Genomic DNA, 19,664 nt, shown 5'->3' on the forward strand with positions numbered 1-19,664 from the left:
AAAAAGAAGATATGTTTGTTTTTTTCATATCTGGTGGAATTTAAAAGAGGAAATAAAAGTGACAAAGCCAACGGCACGCAGTGTTTTCAAGTACTGACTGCGCTCGACGCTGTTTAACTTCGGTGATCGGACGAGAACCGGTGTTTTCAGCGTGATATGGCCGTTGCCGAGATTGGTAGTTAATAATTCAAATTTAAATTAAGTGAAACCAATTAACCTTCATCTTTTTAAAACAATAGCAAAAGAAAATATGTTTGCTTTTTTCATATCTATTGGAATTTAAAAGAGGAAGAAAAGTGAAAAAGCCAACGGCATGCAGTGTTCCTAAGTTGTCTCCCTCCCAAATACTTACTGCGCTCGACGCTGCTTAACTTCGGTGATCGGACGACAACCTCTGTTTTGAGCGTGGTATGGCCGTTGCCGAGAGTGCTATTTAATAATTTGAATTTAATTAACCTTCATCTTTATAAAATAATAACAAAAAGAAGATATGTTTGTTTTTTTCATATCTGGTGGAATTTAAAAGAGGAAACAAAAGTGACAAAGCCAACGGCACGCAGTGTTCGCAAGTACTGACTGCGCTCGACGCTGTTTAACTTCGGTGATCGGACGAGAACCAGTGTTTTCAGCGTGATATGGCCGTTGCCGAGAGTGCTAGATAATAATTCGAATTTAAATTAAGTGAAACAAATTAACCTTCATCGCTTTAAAACAATAACAAAAGAAAATATGTTTGCTTTTTTCATATCTATTGGAATTTAAAAGACGAAGAAAAGTGAAAAACCCAACGGCACGCAGTGTTCCTAATTGGTCTCCCTCCCAAGTACTGACTGCGCTTGACGCTGCTTAACTTCGGTGATCGGACGAGAACCTTTGTTTTCAGCGTGATATGGCCGTTGCCGAGAGTGCTATTTAATAATTTGAATTTAATTAACCTTCATTTTTATAAAACAATAACAAAAAGAAGATATGTTTGTTTTTTTCATATCTGGTGGAATTTAAAAGAGGAAACAAAAGTGACAAAGCCAACGGCACGCAGTGTTCCCAAGTACTGACTGCGCTCGACGCTGTTTAACTTCGGTGATCGGACGAGAACCGGTGTTTTCAGCGTGATATGGCCGTTGCCGAGATTGGTAGTTAATAATTCAAATTTAAATTAAGTGAAACCAATTAACCTTCATCTTTTTAAAACAATAACGAAAGAAAATATGTTTGCTTTTTTCAAATCTATTGGAATTTAAAAGACGAATAAAAGTGAAAAACCCAACGGCACGCAGTGTTCCTAATTGGTCTCCCTCCTAAGTACTGACAGCGCTCGACGCTGCTTAACTTCGGTGATCGGACGAAAACGGGTGTTTTCAGCGTGATATGGCCGTTGCCGAGAGTGCTATTTAATAATTTGAATTTAATAAACATTCATCTTTATAAAACAATAACAAAAAGAAGATATGTTTGCTTTTTTCATATCTGGTGGAATTTAAAAGAGGAAACAAAAGTGACAAAGCCAACGGCACGCAGTGTTCCCAAGTACTGACTGCGTTCGACGCTGCTTAACTTCGGTGATCGGGCGAGAACCGGTGTTTTCAGCGTGATATGGCTGTTGCCGAGAGTGCTAGTTAATAATTCGAATTTAAATTAAGGGAGATAAATTAACCTTCATCTTTTTAAAACAATAGCAAAAGAAAATATGTTTGCTTTTTTCATATCTATTGGAATTTAAAAGAGGAAGAAAAGTGAAAAAGCCAACGGCACGCAGTGTTCCTAAGTTTTCTCCCTCCCAAGTACTTACTGCGCTCGACGCTGCTTAACTTCGGTGATCGGACGAGAACCTCTGTTTTCAGCGTGATATGGCCGTTGCCGAGAGTGCTATTTAATAATTTGAATTTAATTAACCTTCATTTTTATAAAACAATAACAAAAAGAAGATATGTTTGTTTTTTCATATCTGGTGGAATTTAAAAGAGGAAACAAAAGTGACAAAGCCAACGGCACGCAGTGTTCCCAAGTACTGACTGCGCTCGACGCTGTTTAACTTCGGTGATCGGACGAGAACCGGTGTTTTCAGCGTGATATGGCCGTTGCCGAGATTGGTAGTTAATAATTCAAATTTAAATTTAGTGAAACCAATTAACCTTCATCTTTTTAAAACAATAACAAAAGAAAATATGTTTGCTTTTTTCATATCTATTGGAATTTAAAAAAGAGGAAAAAAAGTGAAAAACCCAACGGCACGCAGTGTTCCTAATTGGTCTCCCTCCAAAGTACTGACAGCGCTCGACGCTGCTTAACTTCGGTGATCGGACGAGAACGGGTGTTTTCAGCGTGATATGGCCGTTGCCGAGATTGGTAGTTAATAATTCGAATTTAAAATAAGTGAAACCAATTAACCTTCATCTTTTTAAAACAATAACAAAAGAAAATATGTTTGCTTTTTTCAAATCTATTGGAATTTAAAAGACGAATAAAAGTGAAAAACCCAACGGCACGCAGTGTTCCTAATTGGTCTCCCTCCAAAATACTGACAGCGCTCGACGCTGCTTAACTTCGGTGATCGGACGAGAAAGGGTGTTTTCAGCGTGATATGGCCGTTGCCGAGAGTGCTATTTAATAATTTGAATTTAATTAACATTCATCTTTATAAAACAATAACAAAAAGAAGATATGTTTGCTTTTTTCATATCTGGTGGAATTTAAAAGAGAAAACAAAAGTGACAAAGCCAACGGCACGCAGTGTTCCCAAGTACTGACTGCGCTCGACGCTGTTTATCTTCGGTGATCGGACGAGAACCTTTGTTTTCAGCGTGATATGGCCGTTGCCGAGAGTGCTAGTTAATAATTCGAATTTAAATTAAGTGACACAAATTAACCATCTTTTTAAAACAATAACATAAAAAGCCAAAGTTTTTCCACAATACCTGACGACCATTTAATTTTTGGGCTTCCGTGGCTCAATGGTTAGCGCATTCGGCTGTTAACCAATAGGTTGGTGGTTCGAGCCCACCCGGGAGCGGTGTTGTGAGGTCTCAGATGTGACGTAAAAAGTCAAAGTTTTTCCACAATACCTGACGACAATTTCATTTCTGAGCTTCCGTGGCGCAACGGTTAGCGCGTTCGGCTGTTAACCGAAAGGTTGGTGGTTCGAGCCCATCCGGGAGCGGTGTTGTGCGGTCTTAGATGTAACGTAAAATTCAGAGTTTTTTAAAAATAACTGACGAACATTTAATTTTTGGGCTTCCGTGGCGCAATGGTTAGAGCGTTCAGCTGTTAGTCAAAAGGTTTGTGGTTCGAGCCCATCCGGGAGCGGTGTTGTGAAGTCTCAGATGTGACGTAAAAAGTCAAAGTTTTTCCACAATACCTGACGACCATTTCATTTCTGAGCTTCATTGGCTCCATGGTTAGCGTGTTCGGATGTTAACCAAAAGGTTGGTGGTTCGAGCCCACCCGGGAGCGGTGTTGTGAAGTCTCAAATGTAACGTAAAAAGCCAAAGTTTTTCCACAATACCGGACGACCATTTAATTTTTGGGCTTCCGTGGCTCAATGGTTAGCGCGTTCTTCTTTTAAATTCCACCAGATATGAAAAAAGCAAACATATTTTCTTTTTGTTATTGTTTTATAAAGATGAAGGTTAATTAAGGTTTGTAAAGTCATGCTTTACAAAAGATATTAAACTATATCCATGTATTTGCAAAACTTTATTTAAATTTTAATTTATATTATATTTTTTTGTGGTTATTCTCTTTTAATGTTCTTTATCTAATTTTGTTGTCCAATTGTCGTTAATCTTAAGAAATTTAAGGAGGGCAATAAGTCGCTTGAAGACTTGGTCCCTCCTCATGAGCTTTTGTACTAAACTATGCCAAATAAACTTTGAAACTTTGAAACTTTAAATTCAAATTATTAACTAGCACTCTCGACAACGGCCATATCACGCTGAAAACACCGGTTCTCGTCCGATCACCGAAGTTAAGCAGCGTCGAGCGCAGTCAGTACTTGGGAGGGAGACGACTTAGGAACACTGCGTGCCGTTGGCTTTTTCCTTTTTGTTTCCTCTTATAAATTCCACCAGATATGAAAAAAGCAAACATATCTTCTTTTTTTATTGATTTATAAACATGAAGGTTAATTAAATTCAAATGATTAACTATGACTCTCGGCAACGGCCATATCACGCTGAGAACACCGGTTCTCGTCCGATCACCGAAGTTAAGCAGCGTCGAGCGCAGTCAGTACTTGGGTAGGAGACCACTTAGGAACACTGCGTGCCGTTGGCTTTTTTCACTTTTTTTTCCTCTTTTAAATTCCAATAGATATGAAAAAAGCAAACATATTTTCTTTTTGTTTTTGTTTTAAAAAGATGAAGGTTAATTTGTCTCACTTAATTTAAATTCGAATTATTAACCAGCACTCTCGGCAACGGCCACATCACGCTGAAATCACCGGTTCTCGTCCGATCACCGAAGTTAAGCAGCGTCGAGCGCAGTCAGTACTTGGGAGTAGGACAACTTAGGATCACTGCGTGCCGTTGGCTTTTTCACTTTTTTTTCCTGTTTTAAATTCCAATAGATATGAAAAAAGCAAACATATTTTCTTTTTGTTATTGTTTTATAAAGATGAATGTTAAATAAATTCAAATTATTAACTAGCACTCTCGGCAACGGCCATATCAGGCTGAAAACACCGGTTCTCGTCCGATCACCGAAGTTAAGCAGCGTCGAGCGCATACAGTACTTGGGAATACTGCGTGCCGTTGGCTTTTTCACTTTTGTTTTTTTTCCACAATACCTGATGACCATTTAATTTTTGGGCTTCCGTGGCGCAATGGTTAGCGCGTTCGGCTGTTAACCGAAAGGTTGGTGGTTCGAGCCTACCCGGGAGCGGTGTTGTGAAATCTCACGTGTAACGTAAAAATCCAAAGTTTTTCAACAATGCCAGACGAACATTTAATCTTTGGGCTATTGTTGGGCAATGGTTAACGCCGTCGGCTGTTAAACGAAAGGTTGGTGGTTCGAGCCCATCCGGGAGCGGTGTTGTGAGGTCTTAGATGTAACGTAAAAAGTCAAAGTTTTTCCACAATACCTGACGACAATTTCATTTCTGAGCTTCCTTGGCTCCATGATTAGCGTGTTCGGATGTTAACCAAAAGGTTGGTGGTTCGAGCCCACCCGGGAGCGGTGTTGTGAAGTCTCAAATGTAACGTAAAAAGCCAAAGTTTTTCCACAATACCTGACGACCATTTCATTTCTGAGCTTCCGTGGCGCAATGGTTAGCGCGTTCGGCTGTTAACCGAAAGGTTGGTGGTTCGAGCCCATCCGGGAGCGGTGTTGTGCGGACTTAGATGTAACGTAAAATTCAGAGTTTTTTAAAAATAACTGACGAACATTTAATTTTTGGGCTTCCGTGGCGCAATGGTTAGAGCGTTCAGCTGTTATTCAAAAGGTTTGTGGTTCGAGCCCATCCGGGAGCGGTTTTGTGAAGTCTCAAATGTGACGTAAAAAGTCAAAGTTTTTCCACAATACCTGACGACCATTTCATTTCTGAGCTTCATTGGCTCAATGGTTAGCGCGTTCGGCTGTTAACCGAAAGGTTGGTGGTTCGAGCCCATCCGGGAGCGGTGTTGTGAGGTCTCAGATGTGACGTAAAAAGTCAAAGTTTTTCCACAATACCTGACGACCATTTAATTTTTGAGCTTCCGTGGCGCAATGGCTAGCGCGTTCGGCTGTTAACCGAAAGGTTGGTGGTTCGAGCCCATCCGGGAGCGGTGTTGTGAGGTCTCAGATGTGACGTAAAAAGTCAAAGTTTTTCCACAATACCTGACGACCACTTCATTTCTGAGCTTCCGTGGCGCAATGGTTTGCGCGTTCGGCTGTTAACCGAAAGGTTGGTGGTTCGAGCCCACCCGGGAGCGGTGTTGTGAAATCTCACGTGTAACGTAAAAATCCAAAGTTTTTCCACAATACCTGACGAACATTTAATCTTTGGGCTTCCGTTGCGCAATGGTTAACGCCTTCGGCTGTTAACCGAAAGGTTGGTGGTTCGAGCCCATCCGGGAGCGGTGTTGTGAGGTCTTAGATGTAACGTAAAATTCACAGTTTTTTAAAAATAACTGACGAACATTTAATTTTTGGGCTTCCGTGGCGCAATGGTTAGAGCGTTCAGCTGTTATTCAAAAGGTTTGTGGTTCGAGCCCATCCGGGAGCGGTGTTGTGAAGTCTCAAATGTGACGTAAAAAGTCAAAGTTTTTCCACAATACCTGACGACCATTTCATTTCTGAGCTTCCTTGGCTCAATGGTTAGCGCGTTCTTCTGTTAACCAATAGGTTGGTGGTTCGAGCCCACCCGGGAGCGGTGTTGTGGGATCTCAAACGTAATATAAAATGCCAAAGTTTTTCCACAATACCTGACGACCATTTAATTTTTGGGCTTCCGTGGCGCAATGGTTAGCGCGTTCGGCTGTTAACTGAAAGGTTGGTGGTTCGAGACCATCCGGGAGCGGTGTTGTGAGGTCTCAGATGTGACGTAAAAAGTCAAAGTTTTTCCACAATACCTGACGACCATTTAATTTTTGAGCTTCCGTGGCGCAATGGTTAGCGCGTTCGGCTGTTAACCGAAAGGTTGGTGGTTCGAGCCCATCCGGGAGCGGTGTTGTGAGGTCTCAGATGTGACGTAAAAAGTCAAAGTTTTTCCACAATACCTGACGACCATTTCATTTCTGAGCTTCCGTGGCGCAATGGTTTGCGCGTTCGGCTGTTAACCGAAAGGTTGGTGGTTCGAGCCCACCCGGGAGCGGTGTTGTAAAATCTCACGTGTAACGTAAAAATCCAAAGTTTTTCCACAATACCTGACGAATATTTAATCTTTGGGCTTCCGTTGCGCAATGGCTAACGCCGTCGGCTGTTAACCGAAAGGTTGGTGGTTCAAGCCCATCCGGGAGCGGTGTTGTGAGGTCTTAGATGTAACGTAAAATTCACAGTTTTTTAAAAATAACTGACGAACATTTAATTTTTGGGCTTCCGTGGCGCAATGGTTAGAGCGTTCAGCTGTTATTCAAAAGGTTTGTGGTTCGAGCCCATCCGGGAGCGGTGTTGTGAAGTCTCAAATGTGACGTAAAAAGTCAAAGTTTTTCCACAATACCTGACGACCATTTCATTTCTGAGCTTCCTTGGCTCAATGGTTAGCGCGTTCTTCTGTTAACCAATAGGTTGGTGGTTCGAGCCCACCCGGGAGCGGTGTTGTGGGATCTCAAACGTAATGTAAAATGCCAAAGTTTTTCCACAATACCTGACGACCATTTAATTTTTGGGCTTCCGTGGCGCAATGGTTAGCGCGTTCGGCTGTTAACTGAAAGGTTGGTGGTTCGAGACCATCCGGGAGCGGTGTTGTGAGGTCTCAGATGTGACGTAAAAAGTCAAAGTTTTTCCACAATACCTGACGACCATTTAATTTTTGAGCTTCCGTGGCGCAATGGTTAGCGCGTTCGGCTGTTAACCGAAAGGTTGGTGGTTCGAGCCCATCCGGGAGTGGTGTTGTGAGGTCTCAGATGTGACGTAAAAAGTCAAAGTTTTTCCACAATACCTGACGACCATTTCATTTCTGAGCTTCCGTGGCGCAATGGTTTGCGCGTTCGGCTGTTAACCGAAAGGTTGGTGGTTCGAGCCCACCCGGGAGCGGTGTTGTAAAATCTCACGTGTAACGTAAAAATCCAAAGTTTTTCCACAATACCTGACGAATATTTAATCTTTGGGCTTCCGTTGCGCAATGGTTAACGCCGTCGGCTGTTAACCGAAAGGTTGGTGGTTCGAGCCCATCCGGGAGCGGTGTTGTGAGGTCTTAGATGTAACGTAAAATTCAGAGTTTTTTAAAAATAACTGACGAACATTTAATTTTTGGGCTTCCGTGGCGCAATGGTTAGAGCGTTCAGCTGTTATTCAAAAGGTTTGTGGTTCGAGCCCATCCGGGAGCGGTGTTGTGAAGTCTCAAATGTGACGTAAAAAGTCAAAGTTTTTCCACAATAACTGACGACCATTTCATTTCTGAGCTTCCTTGGCTCAATGGTTAGCGCGTTATTCTGTTAACCAATAGGTTGGTGGTTCGAGCCCACCCGGGAGCGGTGTTGTGGGATCTCAAACGTAATGTAAAATGCCAAAGTTTTTCCACAATACCTGACGACCATTGAATTTTTGGGCTTCCGTGGCGCAATGGTTAGCGCGTTCGGCTGTTAACTGAAAGGTTGGTGGTTCGAGACCATCCGGGAGCGGTGTTGTGAGGTCTCAGATGTGACGTAAAAAGTCAAAGTTTTTCCACAATACCTGACGACCATTTAATTTTTGAGCTTCCGTGGCGCAATGGTTAGCGCGTTCGGCTGTTAACCGAAAGGTTGGTGGTTCGAGCCCATCCGGGAGTGGTGTTGTGAGGTCTCAGATGTGACGTATAAAGTCAAAGTTTTTCCACAATACCTGACGACCATTTCATTTCTGAGCTTCCGTGGCGCAATGGTTTGCGCGTTCGGCTGTTAACCGAAAGGTTGGTGGTTCGAGCCCACCCGGGAGCGGTGTTGTAAAATCTCACGTGTAACGTAAAAATCCAAAGTTTTTCCACAATACCTGACGAACATTTAATCTTTGGGCTTCCGTTGCGCAATGGTTAACGCCGCCGGCTGTTAACCGAAAGGTTGGTGGTTCGAGCCCATCCGGGAGCGGTGTTGTGAGGTCTTAGATGTAACGTAAAATTCACAGTTTTTTAAAAATAACTGACGAACATTTAATTTTTGGGCTTCCGTGGCGCAATGGTTAGAGCGTTCAGCTGTTGTTTAAAAGGTTTGTGGTTCGAGCCCATCCGGGAGCGGTGTTGTGAAGTCTCAAATGTGACGTAAAAAGTCAAAGTTTTTCCACAATAACTGACGACCATTTCATTTCTGAGCTTCCTTGGCTCAATGGTTAGCGCGTTATTCTGTTAACCAATAGGTTGGTGGTTCGAGCCCACCCGGGAGCGGTGTTGTGGGATCTCAATCGTAATGTAAAATGCCAAAGTTTTTCCACAATACCTGACGACCATTTAATTTTTGGGCTTCCGTGGCGCAATGGTTAGCGCGTTCGGCTGTTAACTGAAAGGTTGGTGGTTCGAGCCCACCCGGGAGCGGTGTTGTAAAATCTCACGTGTAACGTAAAAATCCAAAGTTTTTCCACAATACCTGACGAACATTTAATCTTTGGGCTTCCGTTGCGCAATGGTTAATGCCGTCGGCTGTTAACCGAAAGGTTGGTGGTTCGAGCCCATCCGGGAGCGGTGTTGTGAGGTCTTAGATGTAACGTAAAATTCACAGTTTTTTAAAAATAGCTGACGAACATTTAATTTTTGGGCCTCGGTGGCGCAATGGTTAAAGCGTTCAGCTGTTATTCAAAATGTTTGTGGTTCGAGCCCATCCGGGAGCGGTGTTGTGAAGTCTCAAATGTGACGTAAAAAGTCAAAGTTTTTCCACAATACCTGACGACCATTTCATTTCTGAGCTTCCTTGGCTCAATGGTTAGCGCGTTCTTCTGTTAACCAATAGGTTGGTGGTTCGAGCCCACCCGGGAGCGGTGTTGTGGGATCTCAAACGTAATGTAAAATGCCAAAGTTTTTCCACAATACCTGACGACCATTTAATTTTTGGGCTTCCGTGGCGCAATGGTTAGCGCGTTCGGCTGTTAACTGAAAGGTTGGTGGTTCGAGACCATCCGGGAGCGGTGTTGTGAGGTCTCAGATGTGACGTAAAAAGTCAAAGTTTTTCTACAATACCTGACGACCATATAATTTTTGAGCTTCCGTGGCGCAATGGTTAGCGCGTTCGGCTGTTAACCGAAAGGTTGGTGGTTCGAGCCCATCCGGGAGCGGTGTTGTGAGGTCTCAGATGTGACGTAAAAAGTCAAAGTTTTTCCACAATAACTGACGACCATTTAATTTTTGAGCTTCCGTGGCGCAATGGTTAGCGCGTTCGGCTGTTAACCGAAAGGTTGGTGGTTCGACCCCATCCGGGAGCGGTGTTGTGGTATCTCAAATGTAACGTAAAAAGCCAAAGTTTTTCCACAATACCTGATGACCATATAATTTTTGGGCTTCCGTGGCGCACTGGTTAGCGCGCTCAGCTGTTATCCAAAAGGCTGGTGGTTCGAGCCCACCCGGGAGCGGTGATGTGAGGTCTCAGATATAACGTAAAAAGTCAGAGTTTTTCCACAATACCTGACGAACATTTAATTTTTGGGCTTCCGTGGCGCAATGGTTAGCGCGTTCAGCTGTTAACCGAAAGGTTGGTGGTTCGAGCCCACCCGGGAGCTGTGTTGTAAGATCTCAAATGTATCGTAAAAACCCAAAGTTTTTCCACAGTACCTGACGACCATTTAATTTTTGGGCTTCCGTGGCGCAATGGTTAGCGCGTTCGGCTGTTAACCGAAAAATTGGTGGTTCGAGCCCATCCGGGAGCGGTGTTGTGAGGTCTCTGATGTGACGTAAAATGTCAAAACTTTTCCACAATACGTGACAACCATTTAATTTCTGAGCTTCCGTGGCTCAATAGTTAGCGCGTTCGGCTGTTAACCAATAGGTTTGTGGTTCGAGCCCACCAGGGAGCGGTGTTGTGGTATCTCAAATGTAACGTAAAAAGCCAAAGTTTTTCCACAATACCTGACGACCATATAATTTTTGGGCTTCCGTGGCGCACTGGTTAGCGCGCTCAGCTGTTATTCAAAAGGCTTGTGGTTCGAGCCCACCCGGGAGCGATGTTGTGAGGTCTCTAGTGTAACGTAAAAAGTCAGAGTTTTTCCACAATACCTGACGAACATTTAGTTTCTGAGCTTCCGTGGCTCCATGGTTAGCGCGTTCGGATGTTAACCAAAAGGTTGGTGGTTCCAGCCCACCCGGGAGCGGTGTTGTGAAGTCTCAAATGTAACGTAAAAAACCAAAGTTTTTCCACAATACCTAACGACCATTTAATTTTTGGGCTTCCGTGACGCAAGGGTTAGCGCGTTCGGCTGTTAACCGAAAGGCTGGTGGTTCGAGCCCAAATACATTAGACTAAATTCTGGAGGCTCGTAACTCTGGTTCTACCAGAGATACGGGGATGTAAATAATGTGACCTTGACACAAATGTTCGGATAATTATAAAAAAAACTTCGCGGTTTCGAACCTGTGGCCTTCCGGGAGTGAGGCGGATGCGATAACCGCTACACTAAAGATATGTTATTATTTTTAATCGAAAGAACAGGGTCAAGTAATTAAGCAATACGTGAAAAAACAAACCCCTCCATAGAAAATGCATTAGACTATACTTTGCAGGCTCCTAACTCTGTTTCTACTGGAGATACGGGGATGTCCTTTGAGTATGTTATAGTCCAATTTGTCCCCCATCTAACCATACTAAAAATATTGAGCTACGACCAACAGGGGCCGAGTCATTAAGCTAAACGTAAACAAACAACCCGTCCATAGGAAATGCAGTAGACTATATTTTGCAGGCCCATAACTCTGTGTCTACTAGAGATACGGGGATGTCCTTAGGATATGTTATAGTCCAAATTGTCTGCCATCTAATTATACTAAAAACATTGAGCTTCGACAAACATTGGCCGAGATATTAAGCAAAATGTTCGTCAACTTTGGTATCGTCTCACTTATTTTTATAATGTTACTTATGATTTTTGCACTAAACTTTGGAGGCTCATAACTCTTGTTCTACAAGAGATACTGGGATCTCCTTTGGATATGTTATAGTACTCTTTGCTCCCCATACAAGGATTCTTTAAACTTGAGGCTACCTCAATATCGTCGTCAACTTATTTTTTGTCTCACTTATTGTTAGAAGGTTACTTTTGATTTTTGAAAATAAACTTTGCAGGCTCGTAACTCTGGTTCTACCAGAGATACGGGGATGTAAATAATGTGACCTTGACACAAATGTTCGGATAATTATAAAGGTCTTTGCATGTTCCAAGCAAAAAAAAAACTTCGCGGTTTCGAACCTGTGGCCTTCCGAGAGTGAGGCGGATGCGATAACCGCTACACTAAAGATATGTTATTATTTTTAATCGAAAGAACAGGGTCAAGTAATTAAGCAATACGTGAACAAACAAACCCCTCCATAGAAAATGCATTAGACTATACTTTGCAGGCCCATAACTCTGTGTCTACTAGAGATACGGGGATGTCCTTAGGATATGTTATAGTCCAAATTGTCCCCCATCTAACCATACTAAAAACTTTGGGCTACGACAAACAGGGGCCGAGTACTTAAGCAAAACGTAACGAAACAAACCCCCTGCATAGGAAATGCATTAGACTATAGTTTGCAGGCTCGTAACTCTGTTTCTATTGGAGATACGGGGATGTCCTTTGAGTTTGTCGTAGCTCAATGTTTTTAGTATGGTTAGATGGGGGACAATTTGGACTATAACATATCCTAAGGACATCCCCGTATCTCTAGTAGACACAGAGTTATGGGCCTGCAAAATATAGTCTACTGCATTTCCTATGGACGGGTTGTTTGTTTACGTTTAGCTTAATTACTCGGCCCCTGTTGGTCGTAGCTCAATGTTTTTAGAATGGTTTGATGGGGGACAAATTGGACTAATACATACTCAAAGGACATCCCCGTATCTCCAATAGAAACAGAGTTACGAGCCTGCAAACTATAGTCTAATGCATTTCCTATGCAGGGGGTTTGTTTCGTTACGTTTTGCTTAAGTACTCGGCCCCTGTTTGTCGTAGCCCAAAGTTTTTAGTATGGTTAGATGGGGGACAATTTGGACTATAACATATCCTAAGGACATCCCCGTATCTCTAGTAGACACAGAGTTAAGGGCCTGCAAAGTATAGTCTAATGCATTTCCTATGGAGGGGTTTGTTTGTTTACGATTAGCTTAACTACTCGACTGCTGTTTGTCGTAGCTCAATGTTTTTAGTATGGTTAGATGGGGGACAAATTGCACTATAACATACTCAAAGGACATCCCCGTATCTCCAGTAGAAACAGAGTTACGAGCCTGCAAAGTATAGTCTAATGCATTTTCTATGGAGGGGTTTGTTTGTTCACGTATTGCTTAATTACTTGACCCTGTTCTTTCGATTAAAAATAATAACATATCTTTAGTGTAGCGGTTATCGCATCCGCCTCACTCTCGGAAGGCCACAGGTTCGAAACCGCGAAGTTTTTTTTTGCTTGGAACATGCAAAGACCTTTATAATTATCCGAACATTTGTGTCAAGGTCACATTATTTACATCCCCGTATCTCTGGTAGAACCAGAGTTACGAGCCTGCAAACTTTATTTTCAAAAATCAAAAGTAACCTTCTAACAATAAGTGAGACAAAAAATAAGTTGACGACGATATTCAGGTAGCCTCAAGTTTAAAGTATCCTTGTATGGGGAGCAAAGAGTACTATAACATATCCAAAGGAGATCCCAGTATCTCTTGTAGAACAAAAGTTATGAGCCTCCAAAGTTTAGTGCAAAAATCATAAGTAACATAATAAAAATAAATGAGACGATACCAAAGTTGACGAACATTTTGCTTAATATCTCGGCCCCTGTTTGTCGTAGCTCAATGTTTTTACTATGGTTAGATGGGGGACAATTTGGACTATAACATATCCTAAGGACATCCCCGTATCTCTAGTAAACACAGAGTTATGGGCCTGCAAAGCATAGTCTAATGCATTTCCTTTGGACGGGTTGTTTGTTTACGTTTAGCTTAATTACTCGGCCCCTGTTTTTCGTAGCTCAATGTTTTTAGTATGGTTAGATGGGGGACAAATTGGACTATAACATACTCAAAGGACATCCCCGTATCTCCAGTGGAAACAGAGTTACGAGCCTGCAAAGTATAGTCTAACTCATTTCCTATGGAGGGGGTTTGTTTCTTTACGTTTCGCTTAAGTACTCGGCCCCTGTTTGTCGTAGCCCAAAGTTTTTAGTATGGTTAGATGAATGACAAATTGGACTATAACATATCCTAAGGACATCCCGGTATGTCTAGTAGACACAGAGTTATGGGCCTTGCAAAGTATAGGTTTATGCATTTTCTATGGAGGGGTTTGTTTGTTCACTTATTGCTTAATTACTTGACCCTGTTCTTTCGATTAAAAATAATAACATATCTTTAGTGTAGCGGTTATCGCATCCGCCTCACTCCCGGAAGGCCACAGGTTCGAAACCGCGAAGCTTTTTTTTTTTGCTTGGAACATGCAAAGACCTTTATAATTATCCGAACATTTGTGTCAAGGTCACATTATTTACATCCCCGTATCTCTGGTAGAACCAGAGTTACGAGCCTGCAAAGTTTATTTTCAAAAATCAAAAGTAACCTTCTAACAATAAGTGAGACAAAAAATAAGTTGACGACGATATTGAGGTAGCCTCAAGTTTAAAGTATCCTTGTATGGGGAGCAAAGAGTACTATAACATATCCAAAGGAGATCCCAGTACCTCTTGTAGAACAAGAGTTATGAGCCTCCAAAGTTTAGTGCAAAAATCATAAGTAACATAATAAAAATAAGTGAGACGATACCAAAGTTGACGAACATTTTGCTTAATATCTCGGCCCCTGTTTGTCGTAGCTCAATGTTTTTAGTATGGTTAGATGGGGCACAATTTGGACTATATCATATCCTAAGGACATCTCCGTATCTCTAGTAGACACAGAGTTATGGGCCTGCAAAATATAGTCTAATGCATTTCCTATGGACGGGTTGTTTGTTTACGTTTAGCTTAATTACTCGGCCCCTGTTTGTCGTAGCTCAATATTTTTAGTATGGTTAGATGGGGGACAAATTGGACTATAACATACTCAAAGGAAATCCCCGTATCTCCAGTAGAAACAGAGTTACGAGCCTGCAAAGTATAGTCTAATGCATTTCCTATGGAGGGGGTTTGTTTCGTTACGTTTTGCTTAAGTACTCGGCCCCTGTTTGTCGTAGCCCAAAGTTTTTAGTATGGTTAGATGGAGGACAATTTGGACTATAACATATCCTAACGACATCCCCGTATCTCTAGTAGACACAGAGTTATGGGCCTGCAAAGTATAGTCTAATGCATTTCCTATGGAGGGGTTTGTTTGTTTACGATTAGCTTAATTACTCGACTACTGTTTGTCGTAGCTCAATGTTTTTAGTATGGTTAGATGCGGGACAAATTGGACTATAACATACTCAAAGGACATCCCCGTATCTCCAGTAGAAACAGAGTTACGAGCCTGCAAAGTATAATCTAATGCATTTCCTACGGAGGGGTTGTTTGTTTACGTTTAGCTTAATTACTCGGCCCCTGTTTGTCGTAGCCCAAAGTTTTTAGTATGGTTAGATGGGGGACAATTTGGACTATATCATATCCTAAGGACATCCCCGTATCTCTAATAGACACAGAGTTATGGGCCTGCAAAGTATAGTCTAATGCATTTCCTATGGACGGGTTGTTTGTTTACGATTAGCTTAATTACTCGACTACTGTTTGTCGTAGCTCAATGTTTTTAGTATGGTTAGATGGGGGACAAATTGGACTGTAACATACTCAAAGGACATCCCCGTATCTACAGTAGAAACAGAGTTACGAGCCTGCAAAGTATAGTCTAATGCATTTTCTATGGAGGGGTTTGTTTGTTCACGTATTGCTTAATTACTTGACCCTGTTCTTTCGATAAAAAATAATAACATATCTTTAGTGTAGCGGTTATCGCATCCTCCTCACTCCCGGAAGGCCACAGGTTCGAAACTGCGAAGTTTTTTTTTTTGCTTGGAACATGCAAAGACCTTTATAATTATCCGAACATTTGTGTCAAGGTCACATTATTTACATCCCCGTATCTCTGGTTGAACCAGAGTTACGAGCCTGCAAACTTTATTTTCAAAAATCAAAAGTAACCTTCTAACAATAAGTGAGACAAAAAATAAGTTGACGACGATATTGAGGTAGCCTCAAGTTTAAAGTATCCTTGTATGGGGAGCAAAGAGTACTATAACATATCCAAAGGAGATCCCAGTATCTCTTGTAGAACAAGAGTTATGAGCCTCCAAAGTTTAGTGCAAAAATCATAAGTAACATAATAAAAATAAGTGAGACGATACCAAAGTTGACGAACATTTTGCATAATATCTCGGCCCCTGTTTGTCGTAGCTCAATGTTTTTAGTATGGTTAGATGGGGCACAATTTGGATTATATCATATCCTAAGGACATCTCCGTATCTCTAGTAGACACAGAGTTATGGGCCTGCAAAATATAGTCTAATGAATTTCCTATGGACGGGTTGTTTGTTTACGTTTAGCTTAATTACTCGGCCCCTGTTTTTCGTAGCTCAATGTTTTTAGTATGGTTAGATGGGGGACAAATTGGACTATAACATACTCAAAGGACATCCCCGTATCTCCAGTAGAAACAGAGTTACGAGCCTGCAAAGTATAGTCTAATGCATTTCCTATGGAGGGGGTTTGTTTCGTTACGTTTTGCTTAAGTACTCGGCATCTGTTTGTCGTAGCCCAAAGTTTTTAGTATGGTTAGATGGGGGACAATTTGGACTATAACATATCCTAACGACATCCCCGTATCTCTAGTAGACACAGAGTTATGGGCCTGCAAAGTATAGTCTAATGCATTTCCTATGGAGGGGTTTGTTTGTTTACGATTAGCTTAATTACTCGACTACTGTTTGTCGTAGCTCAATGTTTTTAGTATGGTTAGATGGGGGACAAATTGGACTATAACTTACTCAAAGGACATCCCCGTATCTCTAATAGACACAGAGTTAGGGGCCTGCAAAGTATAGTCTAACTCATTTCCTATGGAGGGGGTTTGTTTCTTTACGTTTCGCTTAAGTACTCGGCCCCTGTTTGTCGTAGCCCAAAGTTTTTAGTATGGTTAGATGAATGACAAATTGGACTATAACATATCCTAAGGACATCCCGGTATTTCTAGTAGACACAGAGTTATGGGCCTTGCAAAGTATAGTCTAATGCATTTTCTATGGAGGGGTTTGTTTGTTCACGTATTGCTTAATTACTTGACCCTGTTCTTTCGATTAAAAATAATAACATATCTTTAGTGTAGCGGTTATCGCATCCGCCTCACTCCCGGAAGGCCACAGGTTCGAAACCGCGAAGCTTTTTTTTTTTGCTTGGAACATGCAAAGACCTTTATAATTATCCGAACATTTGTGTCAAGGTCACATTATTTACATCCCCGTATCTCTGGTAGAACCAGAGTTACGAGCCTGCAAACTTTATTTTCAAAAATCAAAAGTAACCTTCTAACAATAAGTGAGACAAAAAATAAGTTGACGACGATATTGAGGTAGCCTCAAGTTTAAAGTATCCTTGTATGGGGAGCAAAGAGTACTATAACATATCCAAAGGAGATCCCAGTATCTCTTGTAGAACAAGAGTTATGAGCCTCCAAAGTTTAGTGCAAAATTCATAAGTAACATAATAAAAATAAGTGAGACGATACCAAAGTTGACGAACATTTTGCTTAATATCTCGGCCCCTGTTTGTCGTAGCTCAATGTTTTTAGTATGGTTAGATGGGGGACAATTTGGACTATAACATATCCTAAGGACATCCCCGTATCTCTAGTAAACAAGAGTTATGGGCCTGCAAAGCATAGTCTAATGCATTTCCTTTGGACGGGTTGTTTGTTTACGTTTAGCTTAATTACTCGGCCCCTGTTTTTCGTAGCTCAATGTTTTTAGTATGGTTAGATGGGGGACAAATTGGAATATAACATACTCAAAGGACCTCGCCGTATCTACAGTAGAAACAGAGTTACGAGCCTGCAAAGTATAGTCTAATGCATTTTCTATGGAGGGGTTTGTTTGTTCATGTATTGCTTAATTACTTGAACCTGTTCTTTCGATTAAAAATAATAACATATCTTTAGTGTAGCGGTTATCGCATCCGCCTCACTCCCGGAAGGCCACAGGTTCGAAACCGCGAAGTTTTTTTTTTGCTTGGAACATGCAAAGACCTTTATAATTATCCGAACATTTGTGTCAAGGTCACATTATTTACATCCCCGTATCTCTGGTTGAACCAGAATTACGAGCCTGCAAACTTTATTTTCAAAAATCAAAAGTAACCTTCTAACAATAAGTGAGACAAAAAATAAGTTGACGACGATATTGAGGTAGCCTCAAGTTTAAAGTATCCTTGTATGGGGAGCAAAGAGTACTATAACATATCCAAAGGAGATCCCAGTATCTCTTGTAGAACAAGAGTTATGAGCCTCCAAAGTTTAGTGCAAAAATCATAAGTAACATAATAAAAATAAGTGAGACGATACCAAAGTTGACGAACATTTTGCTTAATATCTCGGCCCCTGTTTGTCGTAGCTCAATGTTTTTAGTACGGTTAGATGGGGGACAATTTGGACTATAACATATCCCAAGGACATCCCCGTATCTCTAGTAAACACAGAGTTATGGGCCTGCAAAGCATAGTCTAATGCATTTCCTTTGGACGGGTTGTTTGTTTACGTTTAGCTTAATTCCCTTACAAAAATCTTCTTAAGAACTCTTAAGAAAATTCCTTGGGAAATTTCTTTGGAAATCCTTAAGGCGTTCTTTAGGAAATTGGGGAATATTGGCCTCTTTTTCTTTGGAAATTACTTTGGAAATATCTTTGGAATTTTCTTGGGAAATATCTTTGGAATTTCCTTGCGAAATATCTTTGGAATTTTCTTGGGAAATATCTTTGGAATTTTCTTGGGAAATATCTTTGGAATTTTCTTGGGAAATATCTTTGGAATTTTCTTGGGAAATATCTTTGGAATGTTCTTGGGAAATATCTTTGGAATTTCCTTGGGAAATATCTTTGGAATGTTCTTGGGAAATATCTTTGGAATTTCCTTGGGAAATATCTTTGGATTTTTCTTGGGAAATATCTTTGGAATTTCCTTGGGAAATATCTTTGGAATTTTCTTGGGAAATATCTTTGGAATCTTCTTGGGAAATATCTTTGGAATTATCTTGGGAAATATCTTTGGAATTCTCTTGGGAAATATCTTTGGAATGTTCTTGGGTAATATCTTTGGAATTCTCTTGGGAAATATCTTTGGAATGTTCTTGGGTAATATCTTTGGAATTTTCTTGGGAAATATATAGAGAAGTGGGTAAATTAATTTAGCCACTTGAAACGAGGATAGTTCTTACATGCAGAACCATATCCCAATACAGGAAGTGTAGTTCTTTTACGCTGAACTACACCCCTTATAGAGAGGGAAGTTCTCGCATGCAGAGTGAAGTTCTCGCATGCAGAGTTGAAGTTGCTTTAAAAGTCAGACATTTAATCGACTTATTAAAAACATCCGTAAACGGCAGAAAGTTTTAAACCTTGTGCAATTGTATGGGGTACTAAGTGGGTTTTGGAGGCTTTAACGGCCAAGCAGTAGATACAGACGTCGTTGTTAAATTTAATAATGTATATTCACTGATAGTTTTTCGAGTATCAGAAACGCGTTTAACCTAATTTCCTCTACAATGTTTTTAAAAAAATATTTATTTTGGACTCTAATTACGCTCGAAATAAAGATAAAACATGCCATAAGAGAATTAAGCAAAAATTCCGACTGACAGCTTAGATTCCCTGTAAATCTAAACATAACGATTTTAATTACTCTTATTTTACTTTTAATCTATTTTATCCTTTACATA

The 19,664-nt window shown here is 41.1% G+C and overlaps 2 non-coding genes and 11 pseudogenes across 2 annotated transcripts; 4 read left to right on the forward strand and 9 right to left on the reverse strand.

Annotated features, from left to right (window-relative positions):
- Window positions 1-65: 65 nt before the first annotated feature.
- On the reverse strand, window positions 66-168 carry LOC149701451 (5S ribosomal RNA; annotated as a pseudogene).
- Window positions 169-544: 376 nt separating this feature from the next.
- On the reverse strand, window positions 545-647 carry LOC149701452 (5S ribosomal RNA; annotated as a pseudogene).
- Window positions 648-782: 135 nt separating this feature from the next.
- LOC149701453 (5S ribosomal RNA) lies at window positions 783-901 on the reverse strand (annotated as a pseudogene).
- Window positions 902-1,023: 122 nt separating this feature from the next.
- Window positions 1,024-1,126, reverse strand: LOC149701454 (5S ribosomal RNA; annotated as a pseudogene).
- A 135-nt stretch (window positions 1,127-1,261) lies between these two features.
- LOC149701455 (5S ribosomal RNA) lies at window positions 1,262-1,380 on the reverse strand (annotated as a pseudogene).
- A 360-nt stretch (window positions 1,381-1,740) lies between these two features.
- Window positions 1,741-1,859, reverse strand: LOC149701456 (5S ribosomal RNA; annotated as a pseudogene).
- Window positions 1,860-1,980: 121 nt separating this feature from the next.
- Window positions 1,981-2,083, reverse strand: LOC149701457 (5S ribosomal RNA; annotated as a pseudogene).
- Window positions 2,084-2,220: 137 nt separating this feature from the next.
- On the reverse strand, window positions 2,221-2,339 carry LOC149701458 (5S ribosomal RNA; annotated as a pseudogene).
- Window positions 2,340-2,474: 135 nt separating this feature from the next.
- Window positions 2,475-2,593, reverse strand: LOC149701459 (5S ribosomal RNA; annotated as a pseudogene).
- Window positions 2,594-3,913: 1,320 nt separating this feature from the next.
- Window positions 3,914-4,032, forward strand: LOC149701460 (5S ribosomal RNA). The gene has a single exon (XR_016382377.1). It is a non-coding gene; the product is annotated as a 5S ribosomal RNA (ribosomal RNA).
- A 121-nt stretch (window positions 4,033-4,153) lies between these two features.
- LOC149701461 (5S ribosomal RNA) lies at window positions 4,154-4,272 on the forward strand. Its single transcript, XR_016382233.1, has one exon. It is a non-coding gene; the product is annotated as a 5S ribosomal RNA (ribosomal RNA).
- A 138-nt stretch (window positions 4,273-4,410) lies between these two features.
- On the forward strand, window positions 4,411-4,529 carry LOC149701462 (5S ribosomal RNA; annotated as a pseudogene).
- A 122-nt stretch (window positions 4,530-4,651) lies between these two features.
- Window positions 4,652-4,754, forward strand: LOC149701463 (5S ribosomal RNA; annotated as a pseudogene).
- Window positions 4,755-19,664: the final 14,910 nt, after the last annotated feature.

This window comes from Phalangium opilio, unplaced genomic scaffold (genome assembly GCF_054372755.1).
Source record: "Phalangium opilio isolate 3A_F unplaced genomic scaffold, DU_Popi_V2 ptg000019l_1, whole genome shotgun sequence".
In the NCBI taxonomy this organism is placed as follows: Eukaryota; Metazoa; Arthropoda; class Arachnida; order Opiliones; family Phalangiidae; genus Phalangium; species Phalangium opilio.